Source organism: Chelonia mydas, chromosome 10 (genome assembly GCF_015237465.2).
Source record: "Chelonia mydas isolate rCheMyd1 chromosome 10, rCheMyd1.pri.v2, whole genome shotgun sequence".
Classification (NCBI taxonomy): domain Eukaryota; kingdom Metazoa; phylum Chordata; order Testudines; family Cheloniidae; genus Chelonia; species Chelonia mydas.
The window spans coordinates 33,721,847-33,748,378 of record NC_051250.2 but is presented as its reverse complement, the minus strand read 5'-3'; the positions used below and the strand labels follow the sequence as shown (position 1 = coordinate 33,748,378).

At 47.4% G+C, this 26,532-nt stretch overlaps 1 protein-coding gene across 7 annotated transcripts in view; it reads right to left on the bottom strand.

Annotated features, from left to right (window-relative positions):
* The window catches only part of NLRC3 (NLR family CARD domain containing 3), a 74,377-nt gene extending 48,430 nt beyond the window's left edge, over positions 1-25,947 (bottom strand). The window contains exon 1 of one of the 7 annotated variants that reach the window (XM_027834045.3): positions 25,214-25,947. The gene's annotated coding sequence lies outside the window, so the exon portion shown is untranslated. Of the gene's footprint in view, positions 1-1,677; positions 1,794-2,010; positions 2,234-25,213 lie in introns of those variants that run through there. The other 6 variants (XM_037911007.2, XM_043523804.1, XM_037911004.2 and 3 more) reach the window with 6 other exon arrangements.
* Between the last annotated feature and the right edge of the window lie 585 nt (positions 25,948-26,532).

Genomic DNA, 26,532 nt, shown 5'->3' with positions numbered 1-26,532 from the left:
CCCTCTAATTTTTGACAGGCCGTGTGTGCAAAAGATTTCTTCTGTGCAAATTTTTGACAAGCTGTGTGCGCAAAAAATTTCTTCTGTGCAAATTTTTGTGCTTCTGTGCAAATTTTTGTGCGTGCGGTGTTTTGCCGTGTGCGCGCGCACACGTGCACAGCTTAGAGGCAACAGTGCCCCCTGTCCCAATTTTTCACACTGGCTGTCTGGTCATCCTACTATCACCTGATCCCCACAGTACTAAGAACTAAATATCAATCTGTCCATGCGCCACTAGGATCAATGCTCCCTGTGTTATGGAGCTGGCATCCTGAAACATTATGCCAGGATGCTAGTACATCACGGTCTGAATGCACAGACTGGCTATGCCAGCTTTCAGTCCCTATGCCATAGCACCAGTGCCAAGACTACTCTGCCAACACCTTTCTTGGCTAGACCTTGTGCAAGGATTCTAACTTTCTGTGCAGTGATGCCAGTTCTCAGTGCATTCTGCAGAGTGCCCCCCAAGTGTCTGCGTGAAAATCTAAGCCTAGCCCCTTAGGGACTGCTGGGTGGGGATTTGAATCTGGTTTGGAAAGGAAGATGCAAAGCCAAAAAAATAAAACACACCGTTGCAAGGGGCCTCGTTCAGTTTTGAGCAGGTCTAATCAGAGCCTAGAACCTCTGCCCCAGCTTTGTTAATTAGCAGCAATTTCAGAGCTCTGTACTTGCTCTGTTCTCAACTACACAAATGAATCATGCTCCAAGTATGCTAACGAGCACCCACCTACTCCTTCTCATTTCCGTGCTACAGTATCACCCCCTAATTGCTTTGCTTTGTGAAAATAACCACTGGATTCAGTAACTTCCTGTGCCGCGAGCAGTGGGAGGGAAGGATTGCTTAGAAGAGGAAAATCTCTGGTTTGAGAAGCCAAAGAAAACCAGGCCCCTTTTGATCCATGTGTGGAGGGGGTCTCTGCGCATGCATCTCCCCATCCCCAGGTGGAAACTGGCGCAGGGGGGGTCAGCTGCCTTCAGAGCTATGTTCTCCTGTCTGCTGGGCTTGCATGCAGGCAGGCTGGGAGCAGAGGTGTTCCAACCAGAGACTGCATTGCATTTGCACACATCCTCCTCCCTAGGGGGGTTCCTGGAGGCAGGCAGACCCAAGGGAGTCCTTCGCAGAGCAGTTCCAAATGGCACAGCCTTGCCAAGGAGCAGGGCTAAATCTTCCTCTCTTCTGGTGGGTGGCAAACCCAACCCTTCCTATGGAGGCGTGCAAAAGAAACTCTGTGAAGGGAAGTTGTGGAGGGTCGTGGTCCCATATGGCTAAGATTTGGCCCTTTGTGAGGCTGGCTTTGCAGACATTGCTACTAGTTCTTGTGCCAGGGGCTGAGAGACAGGACCAGGAACAGCAGAGGGTTCAGCCTCCCAAACTAGTGCCCACTTTCCCCGCCCGCCCCAGGAGCTGTGCAGATGTTGGGAAATCTGCAGAGGCCAGGGACACCCATCCAAAAGCCTTGTCCCTGTACAATGGCTCCCAGTCCCTCTCTGTGCCCTGGAGCCTTCATCAGCATGCTGGAAGGGTCTCTCCTGTGGGCTTTGGCCCCAGAGCATCTCCAGAGGGTCACAGGTGCAGCAAATTCCCTTGAGGTTGGCGAGGGGTCAATGCCTCCTCCAGAGACAACCCTGAGCACATACCATCCTGCACCCCAGAGAGCCACCGAGAAGGGGCTTCCATTGAGCCAGGAGAAGGGGTGAGATGTTCTTCTGGAGGTGCCGCCTTGGAGTTGGGATTAACTGGATCCCCGTTCCCTCTGCACATGGAAGGGGAAGGTACAATATAGCACAACAACAACATTAAATAAGCACCGTACTTAGGGAGTGTCCCCACCCCATTGCTCAGAGCATGGCACAACAGAACAAACACAAACACAGTCAAACGCCAGTGCTGGAAGGAGTGCTGCAGTGAGCACCCCGGCCCGGCTTCTCTGCTCCACCCGGGTCAGGGAAGCACAGAGCTCAGTTACTCACCCGAACCGAACGAAAAACAAGTTGAAATCAGCAAGAAATGTTTCCATTTTATCAACACGCAAGGTTTCAATCAACCCCCGCTGTGACAGGGTCCCACGGCGCCCACCCTTTATGTGCAGCCTCTCAGAGACCTTCCCTGCCATTTGTTTGCAGGGCTTCACTTGCCTGCCTTTCACACACGACTGCCATCAGAGCACTCCCTTTTGTCAGGCCCTGTTAGCCTTTTCTTATCTCTCTCTTTCCTGCATCCTCCCCCTCCCCCACACTTCCTTCCTGTGCTCTTTTATCCAGGCTTGGTGTTACTGAGCTCATTAGCTACACCCACCCCAATCTGATCCCATAATCAGGCCCTCCCCGGGGGGACTCATGGGTTAAACAGTGACCAGAGTGCTGTGTCAGTGGCTGATTCCCAGCACTCTGTCACCACTACCCCTCCTCCCACCCCCACACAAGTCAGAATTTTGTTTCACAGGAGATTTGGAACATTTTTGGTTTTGTTCCAATTTTGAACAAAAAAATGGGTTGAAATCACAGACTTTTCCCTGAAACAGAAAATCCAGTTCCCCCAGCTCTCCTCTCGCCCTTTTGATCTATTGTGGTTCTCTCCGTTTGGGGGTTTACAGTGGTTTGAATTTGGCCCCGTGCTTCGGACATGTTCTGAGGGTATGCACCATCGCCTCTTCAAGGAGTTTTATTGGTGGCCTAAGAGCTAATCATTTTTTTCTCAGTGGCTGCTGAGTTGTCTCATCTCACATTTCTTTTTGTCCTCGAGTCATTGACTTCTGCAATTAGGATACATGATCAAATTAAGGACAGTCCAGTGAGTCAGCCATTCTCAGGCTAAATCGTCACTCCTCGTGGCTATCCTGTTAGATCTAACCAGGCTGCAAAGTTCAATTCAATCTTTGCTTGAAGTAATCACTGGGTTTTCCTTCTTCTCAGGGTAGACGCTAAAAAGGCTACAATCAGAAGCTCTTCTGCTGCATGCAATGCTCTTGCCTCATCTCTCTTTATCTAAATGGATTGAGTCAGGCCACTGATTGTGGATGACTGGCTGATATCATAGATTATTTACCCACATACCATGCTGCGATTTCCCAGACAGGGTGCTACTCTAAAAATGTAATATTCTCTCTGCAAAAACTATCAGCCTCACATTAGCAGAAGTAAATGAATTTCACCTGAAGGGGTGGGAGGGAATAAACAACATCAGACATTTTTTTCTAATTCCACTACAGCCCTGGGCTATTCTGTTGGATGTTGGGATATTCTAGGGTTGCACTCCTCTAATGGCAGTAAGGTAAATTGTTCCACTGGTTAATTACTCTTACTGTTAAAAATGTACACCTTATTTCCTGTCTGAATTTGTCTAGCTTCAACTTCCCGCCATTGGATCATGTTAGACCTTTCTCTGAAAGATCCAAGAGCCCATTATTAAATATTTGTTCCCCATGTAGTTGCGTATAGACTGTGATCAAGTCACCCCTGAACCTTCTCTTTATTAAGCTAACTACATTGAGCTCCTTGAGTCTATCTCTAGAAGGCAGCTTTTCTAATCCTTTAATCTTCTCGTGGCTCTTCTCTGAACCTTCTCTGAATTATGAACATCCTTCTTGAATTGTGGACACCAGAACTGGACACAAGATTCCAGCAGTGGTCACACCAGCGCCAAACTCAGAGGTGAAATAACCTCTGTCCTCGTACTTAAGATTCCCATTTATGCATCCCAGGATCATAGTAGCCCTTTTGGCCACAGCATCTTACTGGGAGCTGATTATCCACCACGACCCCCAAATCTTTTTCAGAGTCACTGCTTCCCAGGATAGTCCCCCATCCTGTAATTGCGGCCTGCATTCTTTGTTCCTAGATGTATACACTGACATTTAGCCATATTAAAATGAATATTGTTTTCTTGTGTCCAGTTTACCAAGTGATCCAGATTGCTCTGTAGTGATGACCTGTCCCCTTCATTATTTACCATTCTCCCCATTTTTGTGTCATCTGGAAACTTTGGGTGATGATTTTATGTTTTCTTCCAGGTCATTAATAAAAAACGTTAACTAGTGTAGGGCCAAGAACCAATCCCTGCAGGTCCTCAATAGAAACATGCATTCAGTGATGATTCCCCATTTACAGTTATATTTGGACACCTATCAGTTAGCCATCTTTTAATCCATTTAATATGTAACAATTTTATATCTTTCTAATCTTTTAATCAAATGTAATTTGGTAATGAGTCAAACATCTTACAGAAGTCTAAGTATATTACATCAACACTATTACCATTATCAATTAAACTTATAATCTCATCAAAAAAGGCATCATGTTAGTTTCACAAGAGCTGTTTTCCATAAACCCAAGTTGATTGACATTAATTATATTACCGGCTTTTAGTCTTTATTAACTGATTCCTGTATCAGCCACTCCATTATCTACCCCAGGATTGATGTCAGACTGACAGGGCTGTAATTCCCAGGTCATCCCATTTACCCTTTTTAAATACCAGCACAACATTAGCTTTCTTCCAGTTCTCTGGAACATCCCCGTGTTTCCAAGAAAACCAGCATTAATGGCCCAACAAGCTCAGCGAGCTCTTTTAAAATTCTTGGATGCAAGTTACCTGGACCTCCTGATTTTAAAATGTCTAACTTCAACAGCTGCTGTTTAACATCCTCTTGAGATATCAGAGGAATGGAAAGAGTGTTGTCATATGATATGACATCATCTGTTTTTCCCAAATACAGAACAGAAATATTTGTTGAACACTTCTGTCTTTTCTTCATTGTTATTGATAATCTTACCATTTTCATCTAGTAATGGACCAATTCCATTGTTAGGATTTTTTGGTCCTGATATGCTTTTTTTAAAAACCTCCTTTTATTGTCTTTAACTCTGCTGGCCATGGTTTTCTCTTTGTGTCACTTTGCTTCCCTTATCAATTTTCTACAATATCTAATATCTGATTTATATTCATTACTATCAATTTCCCCTTTCTTTATTTGTTATATATTATTATTTTTATTTTTCATAGCTGTCTTCACTTCCCTTCTAAACCAGGTCAGTTTTTTAACCAGTACAGCCTTCTTCCTTGTGGAACTGTGCCTTTTGGGGCATCTAATAAGGTGTTCTTAAACAATTCCCATTTATCATTCACATTTTTCTGATTAAATTCTTCCTCCCAGCTGATCTGGCTCATAGCTGTTTTCATGTTTGTGAAAATGGCCCTTTTAAAACACCATGTACCTCACTGGTCTGGACTTTATTCTGTTCACACATTATAAATGTGATCAAGTCATGATCACTTGTACCTAAGTGGCAGTTCCCTGCTGAGGGGCACAAGAGGAAAGCAAAAGGTCCTTGCACAGTCTTCCCCGACATTGTCACCCAACCAGGACTGACCACTTTGGAGTCCTCTGATTTCCCCATTAATCCACTTTTAGGTTTGGGCACGGTACGGAGATTGCTCTGGTTTTATTGGGCGATGATCATTAAGCCATGATCATTAAGCACTTTACTAAGGCAGGGAAGTGCCCAGGCAGAGCGTACAAGGTTAAGTAAGAGGTTAAGGTGAGTCGATGATGGAGTTGGGAAGAGAACCCAGATTTCCAGAGATCACAGTGCATTGCCAGACAAAGCTGTTAGAGCCAGGAAAGTGCAGCCCCTAAGTATTCATGAATATTCATCCAACTACAATCTACCAGTTTGCTTTCTTGGTATTTGCAAGTGGCGTTAGTTATTAAGCCAACATCAACTCCATTGGGATGTGCAGTCTACACTATGTTCTGTTATTCTCTTCATGTCACAGAAGACAGGAACAGCTAGACAAGACAGAGGCAGCTCTTAACTAAGTTGCTTCCTCTATGGATGCATTCCTTCGGATGCCTACTGGAACAGAGCAGGAACTGTGTGAAAAATTCCAATTTTTGTTGTTGTTGTTCCATAATGGAAGAAAAAAATCTTGGAATTTTTCACTGAATGGCTGCGTGACTCCCCAGCTGCCTGGCCAGCAACCTGCCCATCTATCTTCCAGGAGCACAGCCCAGGCAGAGAATCAGCTGCCCAGCTCCCTGGCAAGTCAGCAGCTCTGGAGAGCCCCGGGTCTGGGAAAAGTTTTCCTGGTGGGCTGCTCTGGAGCTAGGGACCTTGGGAGCCGAGGCTCTGAGGATCTGGGCAGGCAAACTGGGATTTGACATTACATTTTGACAAGTCCACCCTTTCCAACGATAAAGTGTTCCCTCCGAAAATTCCCACTGACTTAAATCCAATCCCTGAACAGAGCTTTGACTCTACGTCACAATTAAATAAATACCAATTAACAGAGTGTCATTAATAGTCGATTTGAACATTCCTAGTTACCAAAGTTAAACCTCACTTACAGGGCTACTTTGGCATTCCAGTGCTTCAGTTGCAAGACTGGCCCCATCCACGATACTGGATCCAAAAACCATCCATGACAATACATACTCATGGGCACACATCCACGGATGCAAATATCCATGCACCTTTTTCCCTTTGGGAATATCAAATTCAGATCCAGTTCACAATCCAGGCATCAGGACTTGGATCAGAACATCCTGACCTGAAGGAAATGCAGATTTGGATCCAATTCCAGATCCAAACTTTGCCACTGGAGCCCATTTCCACTTAAATTATGTAAATGGGTCAGCCTGGTCATAAAATAAACACTTTGGGAGCGTCTAAACATGAGGAATAGTTCCAGTGCAGTTTGATGCTAGAGCAGACATGTAATTGTCCTGTAATACTCCAGCTCTCATTTTTGTACCTCAGTGATCCTCCCCAGAAAGGACTCATTTTTCTTTCTTACTGAGTGGTTGATGGCGTGTGATGCGCGGCCTGAAGGCTCTTCCTGCACCCAGACTGCAGCATCAGTGCAGCATGCAATTGTTCGTGCAGGCCACCCACCCAAGAACTGAAAAAAGACGCACAGTCAACCCAGCACTTGGAGCGGCACAGAGCATTTATTGGTCCATGGCAGGGGTGGCTAAACTCTGGCTTGTGAGCCACATGCAGCTGTTTTACCATTAAAGTGCAGCTCGCAGAGCCCCCCAAGCCTCCCTCATTCTCCACCTACCAGACTGGGGAGGGTGGGGGAGCTTGGGACCTCTGCCTTGCAGCGGGGTGGTGCAGTAGGGGCTTCTGCCCAGCGGGAATGGGGGCTTGGGGCTTCAGCCCCGCGGGTCGCACCTGCCAGGGCTCATCAGTGCTGAAGCCCCGAGCCCCGTCAGGTGCCTCCCGCAGGGTCCAGCATGCCCTGTTCTGTTTTGAACTTTGAACTATATGTTGCCAAGGTGATCAGAAAAGACAGACCATTATTTTCTCTCTCTTCTGAGTCAGGAGTTCCTGCAAATACCGCAGACACAGAACGGTATTGCTCAGCTCCAAAACCAAATACAATGGGTAGATTATCAAACAGCCCGGGCACGCAATTGCACTGTTATCGTAATTGCACACTTAAACTGGGCAGCTGTATGCGCCAATAGCTAATTAGACGCATTTGTACACATCATAAGCTATTGAGCATGCACAGTCATTATGTGCTTAATTTCAGTGCACAGTTGGATGCTTCCAATGTCTGGAAATCTGGCCTGCTTTCCTGTTTTAGAGTCAATGTTTGTCTACTTAAAGCTACACAATGTAGATTTTTATAAAGCCAAGTATAAGTCAGAAGCCACAAGACAGCAAAGAAATAGCCACTGAACTGTAGTTTCTCCCCCAGAAGTACATGGGAATAATCCCACCAACCCTCCAAGCCTGCTTGTAACTTGGGTTTGGGGTGCCTGTGTCACTCATTGCGACAAGCTTCTCCAAAGCCCCCGGTTAGGAGTACTTCACTGTGGCACCTCCAGGAGCACAGTATCCTTTCTCACCATCCTGGGGCATTGGTTCAATACAAGGGTGTAGCCATGGTTGGGCATGAGTGGGCCGTGGCCCACCCAATCAGCACCCAAGCCTACTCAAATCAGAGCCTCTGTGTATGCCAAGTTTAAGTCAATTTATTAATGTGCAAAAGAAATGATTTGCTGTGGGGTCAGACCTGTAGTCAGTGCCTGCCCATCGTTAAGTTGAGGCCCAGCACATTTCCATTCCTAGTTATGCCACTGGTTCAACAGCTGCTCAGAGGGAAGCATGAGGGCCTACAAAGCCCTAGGTTTCCCCTGACAACTCTCAGATCCAGCCTGATCTGGCCTGACCCTATTTAAGTTGTGAGATGGGATGAAATAGCAGCTGGAAGCAGTCTGGCTGGAAGCTGAAGTGGGAAGAGCTCCAGAACGTCGGGGAATCCTGGCTGCTGGTCCATCATCAAAGGCAGACGAGGACTGCTGATAATCTGCTGGTGCTCAGCACTGAATATCAGCGCTCACTACAGGATGTGAAGTTCCTGCTGAGCGTGTTGGCTCCTCCCTGCCACTGGACACACACACTGCAGCGGTGGCTGCCTTTCGACCACCCTTTGGCTGGCCAGGGAATGACGCTGTCTCTGCTCAGACACAGACCCCACCCCTGTGACCCACACATTCACCTCCTCCAGGGCGCATTACTACAGCTGTTGCTGAGGACGTATGTCACTGTCCCGGGGCAGCGGAAGTGCATGCAGCAACTACTGGACAAGTCTGACCCTATGTTCAGGCCTATGTGCACGACCCTCCTCTTTGATGACTCGCTCAGCCAGTAGAGACATCTTCCCAGGACTAACCCACAGTGGTGGAGACTGAAAGCAAAGTAGAAGAAAAAAAGCAGGAAGGAAAAAAACTACAAGCACCTTGACACGTACATGGGGAACAGCAGAGGCTGTGATAATATTACTGTGTAGGGCACTGTCAGTGCTATTGTATGTTGTTGTAGAGAGCTTAGATACCACAGTGGCACACAACTTGAATACTGTGTGCTCCAAAAAGATCTATCAGAATTGGAAGAGGTACAGAGAATGGCAACAAAAATGATTAGGCAGATGGAACAGCTTCTATACGAGGAGAGATTAACAAAAGTGGGACTGTTCAGCTTGGAAAAGAGATGACAAAGGGGGGATATGATAGAGGTCTATAAAATCGTGAGTGGTGTAGAGAAAGTGAATAGGGAAGTGTTATTTACTCCTTCTCATAACACAAGCACCAGGGGTCACCAATGAAATTAACAGGTAGCAGGTTTAAAACAAACAAAAGGAAGTACTTTTTTACACAGCACACAGACAACCTGTGGAACTCATTGCTAGGGGATGTTGTGAAAGTCAAAAGTATAACTGTATTCAAAAAAAGAACTGGATAAGTTAATTGAGGACAGGTCGGCCAATGGCTATTAGCCAAGATGTGCAGGGATACAACCCCATGCTCTGGTGTCCTAAGCCTCTAACTGCCAGAAGCTGAGACTGGACGACAGGGGATGGATCATTTGATAATTGCCCTGTTCTGTTCATTCCCTTTGAAACATCTGGCATTGGCCACTGTTAGAAGACAAAAAGAAAAGCTTTCATATGAAAGCTTATGCTCAAATAAATTTGTTAGTCTCTAAGGTGCCACAAGTACTCCTTTTTTTTTTGCGAATACAGACTAACATGGCTGCTACTCTGAAACCTGTTAGAAGACAGGATACTGGGCTAGATGGACCACTGGTCTGATCCAGTATGGCCGTTCTTATTTTCTTAAGCAGTGATAGAAAAAGATAGAAACTTTGTTGGTACAGCATGCATTTTTCGCCTTCTATAACCAGTAACATCTGGTCGACTGGCTACTGGATAGAAGCTGATTAGGAGATGGAAAGTGTCTTAAAAACCAGGTCACAGTTAATGCAGAGTTCCAGTGGAGCCCAGAGCTGTGTCATGCATCAGGCAAAACAAGTGATGGATTTCAGGTTTTTTAATGGCCCTCCAAGCAAACTCTATCAGCTCCACCAAGGAGACATTGTTCACCTTATGCCCTGCAGCCATCCAACACTTCAAAAGGAAGACAGCATTACGCACAAGAAGTAAGGCTAAAGATAGCGACATCATTAATCATCAGGATGTCAATGGCATCCTTCCAAGAAAGGCAGAGGTGTAACCAGGTGATAACTCAAGAGCTGTACATCTCCAGCTGCAGTTCTCCACTGGTGCCAGGAGGTCATACTCCTTAGCAACCCGCCTACCTGCATCTCTTGGACTTAGGCCAGTTCCACACTAGAAAATTAGGTCAGCATAACAACGTTGCTCAGGAGTGTGAAAAATCCACACCCCAGAGGTCAACTTAACTACGCTGCTAAGTCCCTGTGTAGACAGTGCTAAGTCGACGGAAGAATTCTTCCATCAGCCTAGCTACCACTTCTCGGGGAGGTGGATTAACTACAACGATGGGAGAACCCTTCCCATCAGCACAGGTAGCGTCTACACTGAGACACTACATGCCGCTGTAGCATTTCACGTGTAGACAAGCCCTTAGATCCTCAATCCTAAGAGCTCAATTCTGCCACCCTTGCTCAGGTGGAATCCTTCTGAGCCAAGGAGCCCCAGTGAAATCAATATTCATGCTCAGTAAGGATGGCAGAGTTGACTCCAAAGAGACGTTTGTAAAGGAATACACAACAACAATTCAGATGAAGATAACCATGGAATACAAAGGTCACCAATGAGGGATTTAATGTACACTATAACCAGGACTTGTCCTCTGGTGTCCGTGCCTTGTCATGGCGGGACAGCTTGCGTGCTCTAACGATCCTCAGAGTCTGTGTAGGTGGGGGCTTTTTGCTCTTGGTAAATTGCCGGATTGGTCTGTGGGGGAGGGGCCAGAAAAAACAGTCATCCTGGTCCTCCAGGTTCGGGGTCAGGCACAGGGCTAACAACCCTGTCCGGTAAAAAACAAAATACGTTACGGAAACAGCAACAGAGAAATCGACCATTACTGTGTGTGATGGCCTTCAGGAGTCAATGACCTATATGACTGCCAGTGGTGAAAGCTGAAAGGAAGCCACTGGCATGAAGACTGAAGTGCTCAACACCAAGACAAAAACCAAACTTCGTTTTTGGAACGTACGGACAATGTACAAAACAGGGAAGCTAGCTCAGGTCACAGAGTGGACAAACAGCATTATATTGATAATCTGGCAACACAAGCAGAGGATGCAGCTGCTCGTAGTGAGCAAGAAACCATCTACAAAATGATGCGACTTATCAGTGGTGAACGGCAGACACCAACACACACTCTCATCAGGAACAAACAAGGCCACCTACTAACAACCAAAAAAGAACAAGAAATGCACTGGACAGAGCATTTCAAAGAATTGCTGAACAGGGAGCCACCTAAAGAGGAAGCAAACATCCAGGAGGCAGAAGATGATCTTGATATCAACACAGACAGCCCAACTAAGGAAGAGACCATTCAAGCCATCAAATCCTTAAAAAATGGGAAAGCTCCTGGCAAGGATAACTTGAATGCAGAATTGTTCAAGGTAAATCCTAAATTAGCAGCATCTATCCTGGCCCCTCTATTTACATCAGTCTGGGAAGGGAAAAGAGGATTGGACCAGTGGGGTTATAGTGAAGATCCAAAGAAAGGAACTCTCAGTGACTGTAATAACAGACGTGGTGTCACACTTTTATCTGTACCAAACAAAGTATTGTGTAAGATCACAGTCCAGCATATATCAGAGGCAGTTGATAGCATTCTCAGAAAAGAGCAAGCTGACTTTCAGAAAGGGCCTGGATGCACAGACCATATCTTCATTCTACGGAACATAATAGAACAGTGCTTAGAATGGCAATGGCAACTCTACATAAATTTCATAGACTTTGAGAAGGCTTTTGATAGCATTCACAGGGCCAGCCTATGGCGCATTCTGCAGGTATATGGAATTCCTTTCCATATAATCAACGTCATCAAAAGCTTCAATTTCAACTTTACATGCACTGTTGATCACAGTGAGCTCAGTTTTTAAGTCAAAATAGGAGTACGTCAGGGATGTGTCATGTCTGCAATCCTCTTCAACACTGCCATTGACTGGGTAATGCGATATACAACAGAAGACATGCCAAGAGGCATTAAATGGACACCTTTCTCATCCCTTGAAGACCTGGACTTCGCAGATGTCGCTCTCCTATCACATACCCAACACCATATACAAGAAAAAACAACTCGACTCAACGCATTCAGCCAGCAATTTCGACTGAAATCAACCACAATGAGACAGACATCATGACCTTTAATATTGCCTCACCATCACCAGTACGGATAGAGGATTATGTTCTCAGCAATGTAGAAACATTCACATACTTGGGCAGCACCATCAGCCAGGACAGTGGAACAAGCCAGGACATCCGGAACAAAATCAATAAAGCCAGGAACACCTTCAGGAGCTTAAATACAGTCTGGAAATCATCAAAATACAACACCAAAACCAAACTCAAGATTTATCAGAGCTGGGTACTTTCAACACTACTTTATAGTGCAGAATGCTGGGGAATGAGAAAGTATGACATGTCCAAACTGTTTTCATTCCATACAACCTGCCTCATGTAAGCAGAGTCAGGATGAGCTCCACCCTGAGATCTGGTGGTGAGGTGTGGCAAGTTGTGGAAAAGAACTTCAGGGGCTGATCTCATTTGCATAGGCACACCCACCCCGCCTAGAATGAGGCCATAGCTGCCCAAATGGTCACTTTGGCTGCTGTGGGATCCCCAGTGTCTCTGTTATTGGGGCAGGAAGAATAAGTTGTTATTACCCTGATTATGGAAACTGTGCTTGGAACTGTACTGGGCCTTTTGTTATGATGGAGGGACTCGCCATCAACTAAGTAGCACTCGCTAGGCAAGGGTCATGGGTTCCAAAACTCTGTGAATTGAGAGAGGTTGGGGACAGGTATTTATACTTGGTGGCATGGGCCCCTGATGAGGGCCTTACATGCTAATTGCACTTCCTCCTCTCTCCACTGTGGAATATCAGAGCTAATGTTGATTCCATTAGGAGTCTAGTTACAGGCTGCTGAGCTGAGTTCACTTTGGGCTAATGGTGCACCAGTGCTAAGGCTCCCCTACTACAAGCTGAAATCATAAAAGATCTAAAAACTGACTAAGAGCCGAAATCACTGAGTGTTGTGTTAAGTAGTGGGGGAGCCTGACGATATATTGTGGAGCAGTTTGCGGGATGGCTGGAGCGGCTTGTGGACCGGCTGGTGGAGCAGTTCATGGGACAGCAGGAGCTGCTTGTGGGGAGCGGAGCGGAGCCGTTCATGGTCCGGCTAGTGGAGCAGTTCATGGGACGGTGGGAGCTGCTTGTGGAACGTTGAGCGGAGCAGTTTGTGGACTGGCTGGCGGAGCGGAGCAAAGCCCTATGGAGCTACGGGGCAGTCAGCTTCAGATCATGTAAGGTGCCCCCTTACCTCTTCTTTCCCCCCCCACCCCGCCATCTCCACCCAGGTTGGGAGGTAAAACTCTGCAGATAAACTTTTGAACTCTGGGGCTGCCCTGACCAGGGACAGAGACTTCTGGGCCTTGGGACTTTGGGTGATTTCGGGTTGCTGGACTCAAGAACCCAAGGGAAAGGACACGCCCCAATTTGCTTGGGGTGGGTTTTTGCTCATGGGTTGTGTTATTAATCCTGTTCGTGGTGTTTCCCCAACATAATGCCACATTGTTTATCTCTGTTATTAAAAGGCTTTTTGCTACACTCAGACTCTGTGCTTGCGCGAGGGGAAGTATTGCCTCTTGGAGGCACGCAGCAGGGGTGGTATATATTTGTCCCACGTCACTGGGTGGGGGCTCGAGCCGGTTTTGCTTTGTGTTATTGGAATGGAACCCCTAGATACTGAACCCGGCCCTTTTTGCTGCCAACTCTGATGGGCAGAAGGGTTACACTCAGAAAAATCCTCTGTATCTTTTGGCCCAGAACAATCTCAAACCAAGATCTATTGACACAGTGCAGCCAAGAGGATCTGAGCACCATCATTGCCAGGAGGCGTTGGAGATGGATCGGTCATGTGCTTCGGATGGAAACTGATTCCATCACCAGAGTAGCAATAAGATGGACACCTGAAGGCAAGCGAAAACAAGGCCGCCCGAAATCATGGCGAAGAGCTGTGGAAGCCAAGCTGAAAAACCTGGGGGACAGTTGGGAAACTCTTGAAAGACTTGCCAGAAACAAACAGGAGTAGAGGAGCTTCATCACTGCCCTAAACGCCAGAGGCATCATAGGAACATGATGATAACCAGGATATTTCCATTTCCAATGTTTTCTCACTGTCAATTAGCATCCAAGTGCCTGGGCTGCTCTCAGAGCACCAGTGCGAGGAGCTGAGTTTTGTGCCTCCTGGTTGAACAATGCACCATACATTTGCACCAGGAACTCTCTCTTTCAAAACACAAGATAACACAATTTACCTTCTTTGCATGCACTCTGTTCACAAGATGGGAACGCTACACTACCTTACAGTATAGGAAGCCATTCCCTGCGCCATTCCGATGGAACATTTGGATTGGAACAAAGCTCTGGTGGGTGTCAATACAGCCTGAAGTTTTCTAGATAAGCCACAGTAACTGTGTTTTCCACGTGTGACATAAAACTGAAGACTTGACCACTTGTAAGTGTTACATTCTCCTAGCTCTTCCTTCCAGTACGGACATTGGAGTTAATGTCCTGGCCAAAGACCAGTTCAGGTAAATACATTTTGTTCCTTTAAGTCAGGAGCACAGGAATTTCTAAATCCGATCAGACCAGTAAGCTATATAGCCCAGTACCTTATCTCTGACATGGGCCCGTCGGAGAAGAACAGGCAGGAAACCCCATGATGAAATATAGGGGAAGCTTCTTCCTAACCTCCATCAGTTAGTTGTTAGCTTATGACCTGGAGAATGAAGGTTTATTTACAGTAGGCTCCCAATTATCCATATAGCAGGGGGGGATGTGGATTTTATTCAGATAATTAGGAGCTCAGATAATCAAGAGGGCAGGAGCTGTTCAGCAGTGGGCTCCTCCTCCTGGGGTCTCTGCTCCATTATCCGAACCTCCGCATTGTCCAAATCCCTTCCTTGTCCCCCAGCATGAGACTTGCCCTGTGCTTCATGTAGCTCATGCTGGGGGACAAGGAAGGGATTTGGACAATGCGGCGGCTTGGGGAATAGGGTTTTGGGATGAATAGGAGTATTCTGTATATACGTGAAAAATATTTACCCTAATGTAATTCAGTGTTTTCCATAGTTTTTATATTATAGTGAATATTAGATTATATTAGCATATAATATAATGCCCACATAAAAGTCTAATTCTTGCCCTCTAAATCCTATTAATAGGAATCAGACGGACTCCGTTCTTCAATTCCTGCCCTACACTGTTGTACTGTAAAATGGTTAGTACCTTCTGCTCCAGGGGGCAGCATTTCCGTAGTGAAAAGGGGATTCCAACTGAAGTTTGTAGAGCACTGTGGGATCTTTAACTGGAAGGCGTGCATAAATGTCAGCCATTAATAACATTTGTCCAGTCATGGAATTCAAAACCCAGCTCATCTCTAGCTATCCCATCTCTGGGGTAGGGGCGAGTTGATTTCTGTTGTAGGACCTTATCAGAGTGAGAGCTAAGAACTGGCATTTTAGCTCCTCTGAGCTCCAGCCTAGCAATCTGTTTTAGGGGACTCAGGGCCAGACTATGGCTGGACCCCTGGGGCTCAGCCAGGGTGCAGCAGGCAGATGGAAGAAGTCTACTTGGTTGGGGCCCGTGCTGCAGGGACAATTGCAATTGCAGCTCTGTGCTCTCTGGTCATAAAAGGGAGCATAGCAGAAAGGGTGTCCCAGAGCTCCAGAAGGCATTGTCTGTCTCCAACAGCTGCCACCTGGGTGATAGCATTTCACAAAGCCTTCAGCACAGGGCCTGAGTTTAATGCCACACTCTAGACTTACTCTGACTCTATAGACAGGACATCAAAGGGTTTCATAGTGATCATCTCTCAATGATTCCCCAGCGCCATATCCAAGTGCTGACATCAGCAGGGACCTAGGAACAAAATTGTCCTGTGTTTGTTGCTCTCACCACTACAGTCTGAGCCAAATTCTCCACTCAGCTACACGCTTGCAACTCCGCTCACTTCCCCCTAGGATCTGAAGCCAACCTGAGTTCTTTTGCTTCACAAATTAGTTAGCGATTTGAGGCGTAAGCCAGACTAGAGTCTAGCTTCTCATCCCAGAGCCGCGTTGGCTCTCCAAAGCGAACTGGAGTGAAAGGGTCCATCTACACCACAAAAAAATGCATTCTTAACTCAGGTTAGCTAACTCGGGTTAAAACAGCAGTGAAGACACAGCAATTCAGCTTTTAACTCGGGTTTGTAGCTCATTCAAGCCTATAGGGAAGCCAAACTGCTATGTCTTCACTGCTATTTTAACCTGTGTTATTAACTTGAGTTAGCTAACACATCTTTTTTTGCGGTGTAGACATACCCCAAAGCAGTACACACTTATTTTTGCCGCTAAAGTCAGTAGATCTGACTCTGAATATACAGAGGGTCTGCTTCTGACCTCACATTGCTGTGAAGTGCTGCATGCTGGAGCACAGAGGATTGAAATCTTCATTGTAGATACATTATTGGGCAAAATTTGCCCTTTTTCCTGCTTACAAATCATTTGAGAATGAATAGTCACTGAATTGCTTATGAAAACAAATTTCCTTCTCATTAGGTGTTCACAGACTGGTTTGCTTAGACTATCCTGAATTCACGGTTCGGGCTGCCACCTTTTGGCAAAAAAAATAGGGATACATTCACTGTAACATGAACATTTTATGCAAATTATTTAATGAGTCTGCTTGTATATTTGCAAATAATCAGCATAGAACCCTAAACTTTAGCTTTAAAATTATTGTATGGGTTTAGTGCTGGTGAAAAGTGTTGCACTGGTGACTAAAGCCCTCTGTTTATCTACAAGCCAGCCACACGGCCAGCCAACACACATTGCCCTTCCAGCATGCATCAGTCCTGATCGGGGGCAGGGCTTTCTCTAGGGTTGACAGAAGTAGTTCAGTCTCTATGGCCCATGCAGCAGTTGACCTCTGATGAGTCTGCCAATTAGTCATGGGTGGTGCATGAACCCTCCCTGTTCAGGGAGGCTAGCCTCCTGCCCCACCCCTTCCGTCTGAGGCCCTGCTCCCACTCCGTCCCCCCACTCTCACCCACTGGGGCCAGAGGAGCCATTAGCCTCCCATCACAGCCCAGGGTGGGGAGCATTAGCGGGGGTTTAGGGAGGCTTAGCCTCCTGCAGCCTCCTTCACGCACCATCCATGCAATTAGTACAAAGTCTCATAGCCAGATTGTAATGTGGGAGCTTGAATGGAGAGCCACGAAACCCATCTCAGAGAGAGGACACCAAACGTCCATCAGATGGGAACAACTCGCAATTGGATTAGAGTCCAACTGGTGGCCTGCACATGAAGGGCTCTGCAGCCCATTAGCAACACTCAGAGCCTGGATGTCGCAGGGTAAGTGCTAACTTACAGGGGGTTCAACAGCTATATATTACATATCAAAAAATCTGCCTATGTTTAAAAAAAATAAAGTTGCAAAGTCAAGTACTAACAACATTTAGGCAAGGGCAGAATTAAGTTTGCCCATGCAACCGTAATTCTTCTCCCTTGTGTGTCAGTGCATTAGGAAACAGCCTTTCATTGCATGAGCCATACTGGCTTTTTCCGCATTTTTTCAGCCAAGTTTGAACCCAAGCCCTGGAGATTCACAGCACAGACCTCAACCACTTGAGCAAAAGGAGTAAACCCACAACGAAAGAAGGCCGTTACCGTATACCTGCCCCTAGACAGCGGCACACAACTTGTCAGTGGGTCTCACAGCTATTTGTAAGAGAGTGGGAAAGTGCTTGGTATCAGGAGCCATAAGCGCTCTCTCTGACTCTGGAAAGGGAGCGCATGCTAGCAATTAGAGCAATGGTTCCAGAGAGAAACCCCAGGCACATAGATCGGGCACCTCAAACCTGAAAGGCTATGTGTCTAATTGGATGAGATTTAGGCCCGTCATAGCAGAGACCAGGCCTCTAGTCCCACCTCTGCTAGAAATGACCATGTGCAACCTTACAGTTGACTTACATGTAAAACACAGGACTGGTTTTTGCCTGCCTCCTAAAGCAGCAGGGTTGTGGATTACATGAAAATCTGTCAGTGGAAGAGGAGAGACCAGGATTATTGGTGTCCTAGCTTCCAGCCCAAGGCACCTTCTCCTAGATCAAGGAAGTGTGGGGCACATGCATGCACGCATGAATTTTGACAGTCCCATTTTGCAGGTCTGAGGAACATGAGACAGCCCTTTGGATGTAGGGACTGTCCTGTGAAAACAGGGAAGAGTTGCAACCCTATACCAGGTGTATGATTGGTCACTGAAGTCACGTGGTATTGTTTCTGTGCCATAATTGGATGTTGAAAACTTTTTAAGCAGGAACATAATGAATGGCAATGAATGAACAGGTCAGGAATAGTCTTGTTCACATGAAGCTATGGCTGTTTGCACAAAAGCTGCCAAACCCCAAACACTCCTGAAAACAAAAGACTATTTGCATGAATGTTCTTGAATACTCATTGGAATTGAGGGGCAGGAACGTTTTTGCACCAAGCAGCCATTCCAGACTTGGTGCTTCCAGACATTCATTTGTGCAGGGTTGGACAAGTTATAATAATGAATAATTTTGTTCCTTGTGATTATGCCACAACTTGAAGGCACAAAGACATGGCATAACAATCCCCATGAAATATATTCACTCACTTTACCAGCTTATTGCAACTACACAGTGGTGGAAACCTACCCCATCATGCTGTCAGAGGAGTTGAACCTGCAGCAGCACTGACAGCCTCAGAGAATGAGTGAAATCTCATTCCCAGTCCCACACATCTAGTGGCCTTTTCTAGCACTATTAATGTTTTATACTGACCATGCACTTCAATGGCATCTTGCATCCAGAACTGTCAAATCACTGTACATACATTCGTTTATGACCCTGTGAGGTGGGCCAATGGGGAAACTGAGGCCCAGAGAGCTGACGTGACTTGTTCAATGTCAGACAGAGTGGCAGAGTAAGGAATTGAACGCAAGCATCTTGACTCCTAGTTCCCTTCTTCTCTAGCTATTAGACCACATTTAGCCTTCCTTCCTAAATCCAAATGGGAAAGCCAATCTAAGTTGCAGAAGCACATCACAGCATCCTAAATTATGTTAATATATTTAACTTTCATGTAAAATATAACCAAGAAAAATTGATCTTTCCAAATCTTTGCACACTTATTTATTCCTAGTTTAACAATTGTCGGGAATTCTCTTCCTTGACATTACTGTGGGAGTAAATGAAGTCAGAAAAGCCCCATATGCTACCACTGGATAGAAGGGATGCTTAGCCTGCATAGACCTGCTGGGTTTTCTGTTGTCAGATTTATGCCAGGGCTAGGTACTAATGATCCCACAGTAAAACCAGCTCACTGTCAGTGACCAGAATCACATGCAAAAGTCTATTCTAACAAGCCACCTGGGACTTTGGTTGTCACCATGCTACACTATGGCCCCTTGGGATTTCAAAGTAACAGCAGGGATATAACTCTGATCCATGTGCTCCAAAATGCACAAGCTTCTACCACTGGAGATAAAGAAGAATCTCCTCCATTGGCAATCCAGAGCCTCGCACACCCAGCTGAGCTGCTCTAATTCCATTCAGCAGAGCGAGGGAGAGGTACATATTGACAATAGCACTGTGTTACTACTGTGCTACCAGCTACTGCCAGTCGGGCCCGCCGATGGGGCGGGGCAAAGGGGGCAATTGCCCAGGGGGCCAGGCCACAGGAGAGATTCAAGTGCCGCTCAGCTGATTAGCAGAGCGCGTTCAGCCGGCAGCATGTGTTCGGGTGCCCCTGTGCAGCCGCACCCGGGACCCTCCTGCTGGCTGTGCAGAGTGGGGGAACAGGGGAGTGCTGATGTCACGGTGTCCAGTGCCAGGCTTACAATGGTTCCAGTGGCTCCATGGAGCCTGGCCCATGCTGAGAGGGGGCCCCAGCTTGCTCCGCTTGCACTGCGCCCCGAGACCCCGCTGGCTCCCTCAGCTCACCACTTGCTCCTCTTGGCCTGCCCACCAGCTGGCCGAGGACTCCTCTCTGCCCCCTAGCCCCACCCACTGGCTCCTCTGCCCCCTGGCCGGACCCCAGGCACCTCCAGCTCTGGGCAGTCTCTGCTTCCCACCACCTGTGGGGTCCCACCTGTGTCCCCGGAGCTGAGCCGCCTGGGACTGGTGCAGAAGCCTGGCCAGCCTCAGCCAGGTCGGGGGGAGACAGTGCAGAGGGCTTGGCTGGGCCCCTCCAGGCAAGTGCATCTTGAGGGACCCCGGCTGGGGCAGGTACTGGCCTGGCTGATCATGCCACTCCCGAGGGCTCAGCCCGGCAGACACAGTCACCTCCCAGCAAGGCCGGTAAGTGCGGCCAGGAGGCAGGGCTTGGGGGATTGGGTCTGTGGGGAGTCTGGGGGGGTGCTGGGCTGTGAAGGGGTAGGGAGGATCTGTGGGGGGGGGGCACTAGGGAGTGGGGGTTCTGTCGGGGGTGCTGGGCTGTGAAGGGGTAGGGAGGATCTGTGGGGGGGGGCACTAGGGAGTGGGGGTTCTGTCGGGGGTGCTGGGCTGTGAAGGGGTAGGGAGGATCTGTGGGGGGGGGCACTAGGGAGTGGGGGTTCTGTCGGGGGTGCTGGGCAGTTGTGGACAGGGGTGGTGTTGTGCGTGGTGCTGTGTATTTGTGGGTGGGTCTGGGGGGGCCTCTGGCCACAGGGAGTCGGGGGGGTGTTGGGCGGGGGGGGCTGCGTGGTACAACATGGGCCCATCCCCGAGGGGAAGGGGCACACTGGCAGCACAGGGCCAGGCAGGCCTCTATGTGTCTGGCAACTGCCGGTTTGTAAATCGTGCCCTCGCATTGGGTGGAGCAGGGCCGCCCCAGCCATGCCATGCCCCATTGCCTCTAGCTGGCCCCTCGCTCCAGGGACTGACCTCCCCATGCCATGCCCCATTGCCTCCATGGGGGTCCACAAATATGTTTGGCGCCGGCCCACAAAAGGTTAATCCTGCCCTGAGGGTGTCCCCCTCCCCCGGTACCCCATCTCTGCCGAGCCGGGGAGAGGGTACACAGCCTGGCTCAGGAGGACTCAGAGGTGGTGAGGTCTGAACGGTGAGTGTGTGACTGAGTGCCTTTCTTAAAGAGATGGTGCACTGTTTGAGAGATTTCCCCAGCAGCCAGCTCACACACTCTGTCTCTGTCACGCTCACACACACACTCTACCCCCACCCTGCCCATGTACCCCATCTGTGCAAAGCCGTGGAGGGGAGACAACAGGGCTCAGGAACAGAGCAGGAGAGCTTTCAGCGAGTGTCTTAAAGAGACCACGCAGGCATCTCTCAGAAACTTCCCCAGCAGCCAGCACACACACTGTCTCTGTGTCACACACACTCTGTCACACACACATACACTGTCCTGTCTCTGTTCTCACACACACAGTCTCTTTCACACTCACCTCCCAACACATACGTGTATTATTATTGTTGTTACTTCTTGGTACTTCCTGCAATGCACATATATTCTCTGTAATTTTATTCTTTCAAAGTGTGTTATTTTAGTGTTTTGAGTAGTCTACGCATTTTATAATTTTTATTTCCCTTAAACTTAAATTTAATTATTTGAGTGGTGAGTTCTAAAATGCGTAACCTGTCCTGGCTGGAGTAATTATCCCTATGGTAACTTTTTAAAAATATATATTATATCTAGATTTTTTGTTTCTACTGGTGGTGCACATCCACACGTACCTCGGTGCACATAACAAAATTTATTGCTCACATGGATGGAAAAAATTAGAGGGAACATGCCAGCAGCGCAGCCAGGAGCACCACCCAAATGTCAGGTGGACTGCGTCGTAGGGGGCCCAGTGACTGCTCTGCCCTGGGGCCCGGAATTGCTGTCGGCGGGTCTGGTGCCAGTGTGTCCCTTGGAGCCCTTACAAGGGTCCTCAGTTTCTGGGACTATCCACCCTTAAGACATCCTGCCCTCCCGCCAGGAGCAAGGCCATACTGCAGTATGGGAGTTTTGCTGCCCCACATTGCAGATCCAGTCCTAGATCAGCCCGAGCGACAGTTTCCCAGAAGCAGGGAGAGGAGTGCTGATCGTAGGCACTGAAACAGACCTGGTAGGAGCAGAATGGGCAACGTCCCCAAAAGGAAGGGACCCTGTGACTGGGTGCTGAGTGAGAAGCGCTTAATCAGCCCCTGCCACTCCAGCCCCCACCAAGGGAAATGAATTGGGGCTGGCTGGATAGACCTGTGTCTGCCTGGTAACCGGCAGCACCTACCAGGGCTATAAAGGCTGGGAGGAAGCCAGAGAGAAAGGAGGAAGGGGGGAAGAGAAAGGCCAGGCACAGGGGGAGGTGGGAGCCGGGAGCCTTCTGGTCTGTTGCTGGCCAGGCCTGCACTTGGGAAAGTTGGCTGCAAAACCTGTACATAGGTGAAAAGTGGCAGCAGGAAAACAACTGTAAATAAAGAACACTAGTGTTGCATCAAGCTGAGGCATTCCTGACTGCTTGGAGAGGGCAACAGGGGCCAAAACCAGAGGGACCCAGTGTGAGCCTTGCTACAGACCCAATTCAGCAGGGAGAGAAACCAAGCTTGAAAGGAGAAGGCTGTTGGGATGGGGAAGAAGAGAGAGGCAGGAGTAGGGGAGCAGGGAAGGACCACAGTGTTGTGGGTGAATCTCAGAGGGGAAAGGCACAGAACCACTCCGCATGGGGAGAAGCCAGTCCCTCAGAGGCGGAACAGTCCCCTTTCAGCAAACATTACCACACATTTGTTTCCATTAATGAACAGGGGAGCCTATTGTTTCCTAGGGCCCCTTTTGTACACCCTCCATCTCTGAATACTCTACAAAGCAGTGCGTAGAGCTGGCTGAACAATGGAAATACAGATATACACATGTATGGGAGCAGCTCTGCTGCTATTTGTACATTCATATTATCCTCATTCATGAGGATTCAGACACTATCGGGGCACTGGGGAAAATGTTTGTGATTCCAAGTTTCACAAAACTTTACAGGGATGATTATTCATCCAGAACATGTGCTTCAAAGTGCATTGATTACTACTCCCATTTCAGTCATCCAGTCAGTGAGCAGACACCACATCATCTGATTGAGGTGACCAGTTGTGAGTAACAAATACCGGAAGAGAACAGTTCACGAACAACCCGTAGGCTGAAAATTGTTCATCCAAACAACAAACCTACTCAGCGAAATCAGGATCTAGTCTATGGATCACTCCAGACAGGAAAAAAAGGCAAACCTCACAGAGAAAAGTACCAGCTGCTGCATTTACAGCACAGGTAATCTTCAAAGATCAAATTATATATTTACTGAGTTAGCTGCTGCTGCCCCAAGGATAAAGCTCTGCAAAGAGCATTTAATTTAGTGGCAAATCCACTTTCCGTCTTGTGCGGTCTGCATTTCTCTCCAGCAGGTTAGTTGGAGGCAAACCCTGCTGAATGTTCCGCATGCAACTAGAGTCATCATTGTCTGTTAGCCACATCACAGTTGTCTGCCGCCCTGGAAATGATTTGGGGCTTATTAGTACTGAACTGTCATGGCACCCAGCCAGGCTGCTCATGGTAATGGCCTGTCGGTGGCTCCTTTTCAGGCATTTAAATTAGCAAGAACCTGTTTGAAGCCACAGCAGTTGAAGCTCAGCAGGCCAATTCAACTTCTCAAGAAGGAAATTTGTCAGGCAACTTCTTAGGAGATATACACTTGTCCTTGTGCTGGGAGCTCAGTGGGTTCCCACAAGGGAAGCAGGTTGAGAACTGGTTAGTTCTTGCTCAGGACACTGGAATACCGAGGTGTTGCAACAAGGAGGGTTGGCGTTTCAGTAGCTGTCACTAACGAACCAATGCCCTCTCACCCCCATGGTACAAGGAAGCGGTGGTCACTTGTAATTATTAAAGATCCTACGACGCTCTCAGTAAGAGTGGGATAGACCCGGATGTCCTAGATAAATTCCAGCACGAGTAACTTTATACCTCAATTCCCCGTGTAGTTTTAATTGGGTTCAGCACTGACTTCACATCCTCAACTGCTGTGCTGCATTGTGGGGACCTGTTAAATACTTGCCATGTTCCTCTCTAGTGTTCTCTGCATATCTTGACATGAGTCCTATGGGTTGTAAAGTGTTTTGGGATCTTTCAGGATGAAGGCCCCTATCAAAGCACATGACAGGATTATTTCTGTTTTAAAGATTTCGTTATCTCTGGGGCTGCAGCACAGGAAAGCATTTTGGACTTTTTTTTTTGTTGTTTAAAGGAACTCCACCTACAGCCTATAAGGCGTCAATATGTCAAGCGTTCCACGGAAGGGTTCCAAACTCTGCTGCTCTCTTTTTAGTGGTGAGAGCGCCTCATTCAGGGGCAGTCATCTTGTGACTTGGCTTGAGTTTTGTACCATAGATGGTACACACGCTCTGCAGCACATACTGGTGTAGAGCTTGGTTTCCTTCCTTTTTATTTGGGTTTCACATAACTGATAAGACAGACAGGATGAAATGTTTAAAAGGTCTTTATCATATGGGACCTGTATGGCTAAATCTTAGAAACTTAGTGGTAATTTTGAAAATGTAGGGGCAGGAAGCTCACATAAAGCCATGCAAGCAAAGACATTCAGACTTCAGGTTGCCTCTCCATCTTTAATACACCCCTATGGTCTCTACGCAGACATGATGCAGCACAAAAAGGGCTGAGTGACACTTGGGGCTGTTCAGAGCCTGTCCAGGAGAGTCAGTGCTCTCTCAGACCTTTTCCCTCTCTGTTCAGTTACTGACTGTATTACGGACACTGAAATCTACGAAGTTAAACAAAATTCAAAGGTCAGTGGGGCTGTAACATTCGGAGGCAGCTCCATCCATTCTAAGCCAGCCAGAGCAACTCTTTCATGCCTGTACAGATCTCAAACCTGAGCCGTTCTTGCACACCAGATGGACTTCCTTATGCTAACTCATGTCAGTTTGTCTCTCCTCGACCGTTATGTTCATCCCATGCCAGGTTTTCCATGACAGTCCATACTGACCACCAGGGTAACAATGCCTGCAGCCCGCGGCACTTCTCCTATCCCTAGCACAGTGCCAAAGCTTTCCCCTCTTTCTGTTAGCCCCGTCCACAAGAAGAAAAATGATCCAAGGGATGCCTCCAAAACTTACCTCAGTTTGCTGCAGCCTCCCTCAAGTCCAACAGCCACCTCAATACCCAAGCTTTTCCATCAGCTCTGAGGTTCTTTTTAAGCCAAGCCCAGGGATTTTGAGACCATTTGCTCTAGGCAGCTGGAACTCCCTTGCCGAGACGTCCAAGTTCACAAAGGAAAATGCAAGAGGCTTGAGGGAGCTTCCTCCCACCTGAGGGGCCTCAAGAAAGTTTTTCAGAGGACTCAGAAGACTGTACAGAAAGCAGGAATCTTCTTAGACTGAAGTGATGCAGAAGCAAAAGTTCACCCTCCACCATGCACTATAACTAGTCTCCCTTCCTCCCTCACCTCGCTCTTGCAGTTCCAGCTGAGTAGCTTTCTTTCAGTTTTGCTCCTCACCTCTTCCTGTGCTGTGGGTCTTACTTGGTCTTCCTTCCTGTCAATTTCAAAAGCTGCCAGACTGCAGTATATGCAAATGCATGCCAGCGTCTACTGAGAAAACCTGTGGCCCAGAATCAGTATATAGCCACACGAGTCCTTTTCCAACTCAGAGACAGCCGCCCCCTGGGTCCTTCTCCATGAGCAAAGTGGTGGTGATGCTCTGCTGCATGTGATGCTCTCCTGCATGTCCTCTCATCACAGCATATTCTCTCTCACAAATGTCCACATTCAATCTGAACAGTTTTCAAACCAGAGCAAATGTTCCTTCACTGAGCAACAGCACTTGGCAGCTCAGGCTCAAATCTGAAAGTCAAACTGTGTTCTTTCTGCTGCATACGTCGTCACCAACAAGATCTCAGAACTTAGCTTAAAATGGAGTGGAAATCTCAGGAAACCAAATGGAATCCAGTCCACTCTTCTGCGAGTATGTTGGCTCTGTGGTAGTTACAGAAGTAAACCCATACAGTATTTTTATCAGAAAATTAAACAATTATGTCTTCAAGACACAGAGACCAGAAAGGATCAGAAACAAAGTGTGATTTTCCCACAGTCACTTTCCTGGCTATGATGAGTGTTACTCCAGCATTATCCATTTGCCATTGAACCAGTTTCAGAGATGCTCATCAACATATACTGTCCTCACAAATCTAGGATTCAGAGACTCTACCATCAGTGGTTCTGATCTGCCTGGTCACAGCACCGTGGTGGTCGCTCAAAGTTGACTGGAGGAGTAGGTTGCAAGCTGCTATCTTTTCTCTCTGCTCTTTCAGATAAATGGTTTTGATCAGCCTCTTGTAGTCAGGTCCAGTTTATTTTCTTTGCTTTAGAAAGAAGTTTAACTTGCAGATCTCAGGATAACTGTGCAGGGCTGGCACTTTGGACAATCTTTTTACGTGA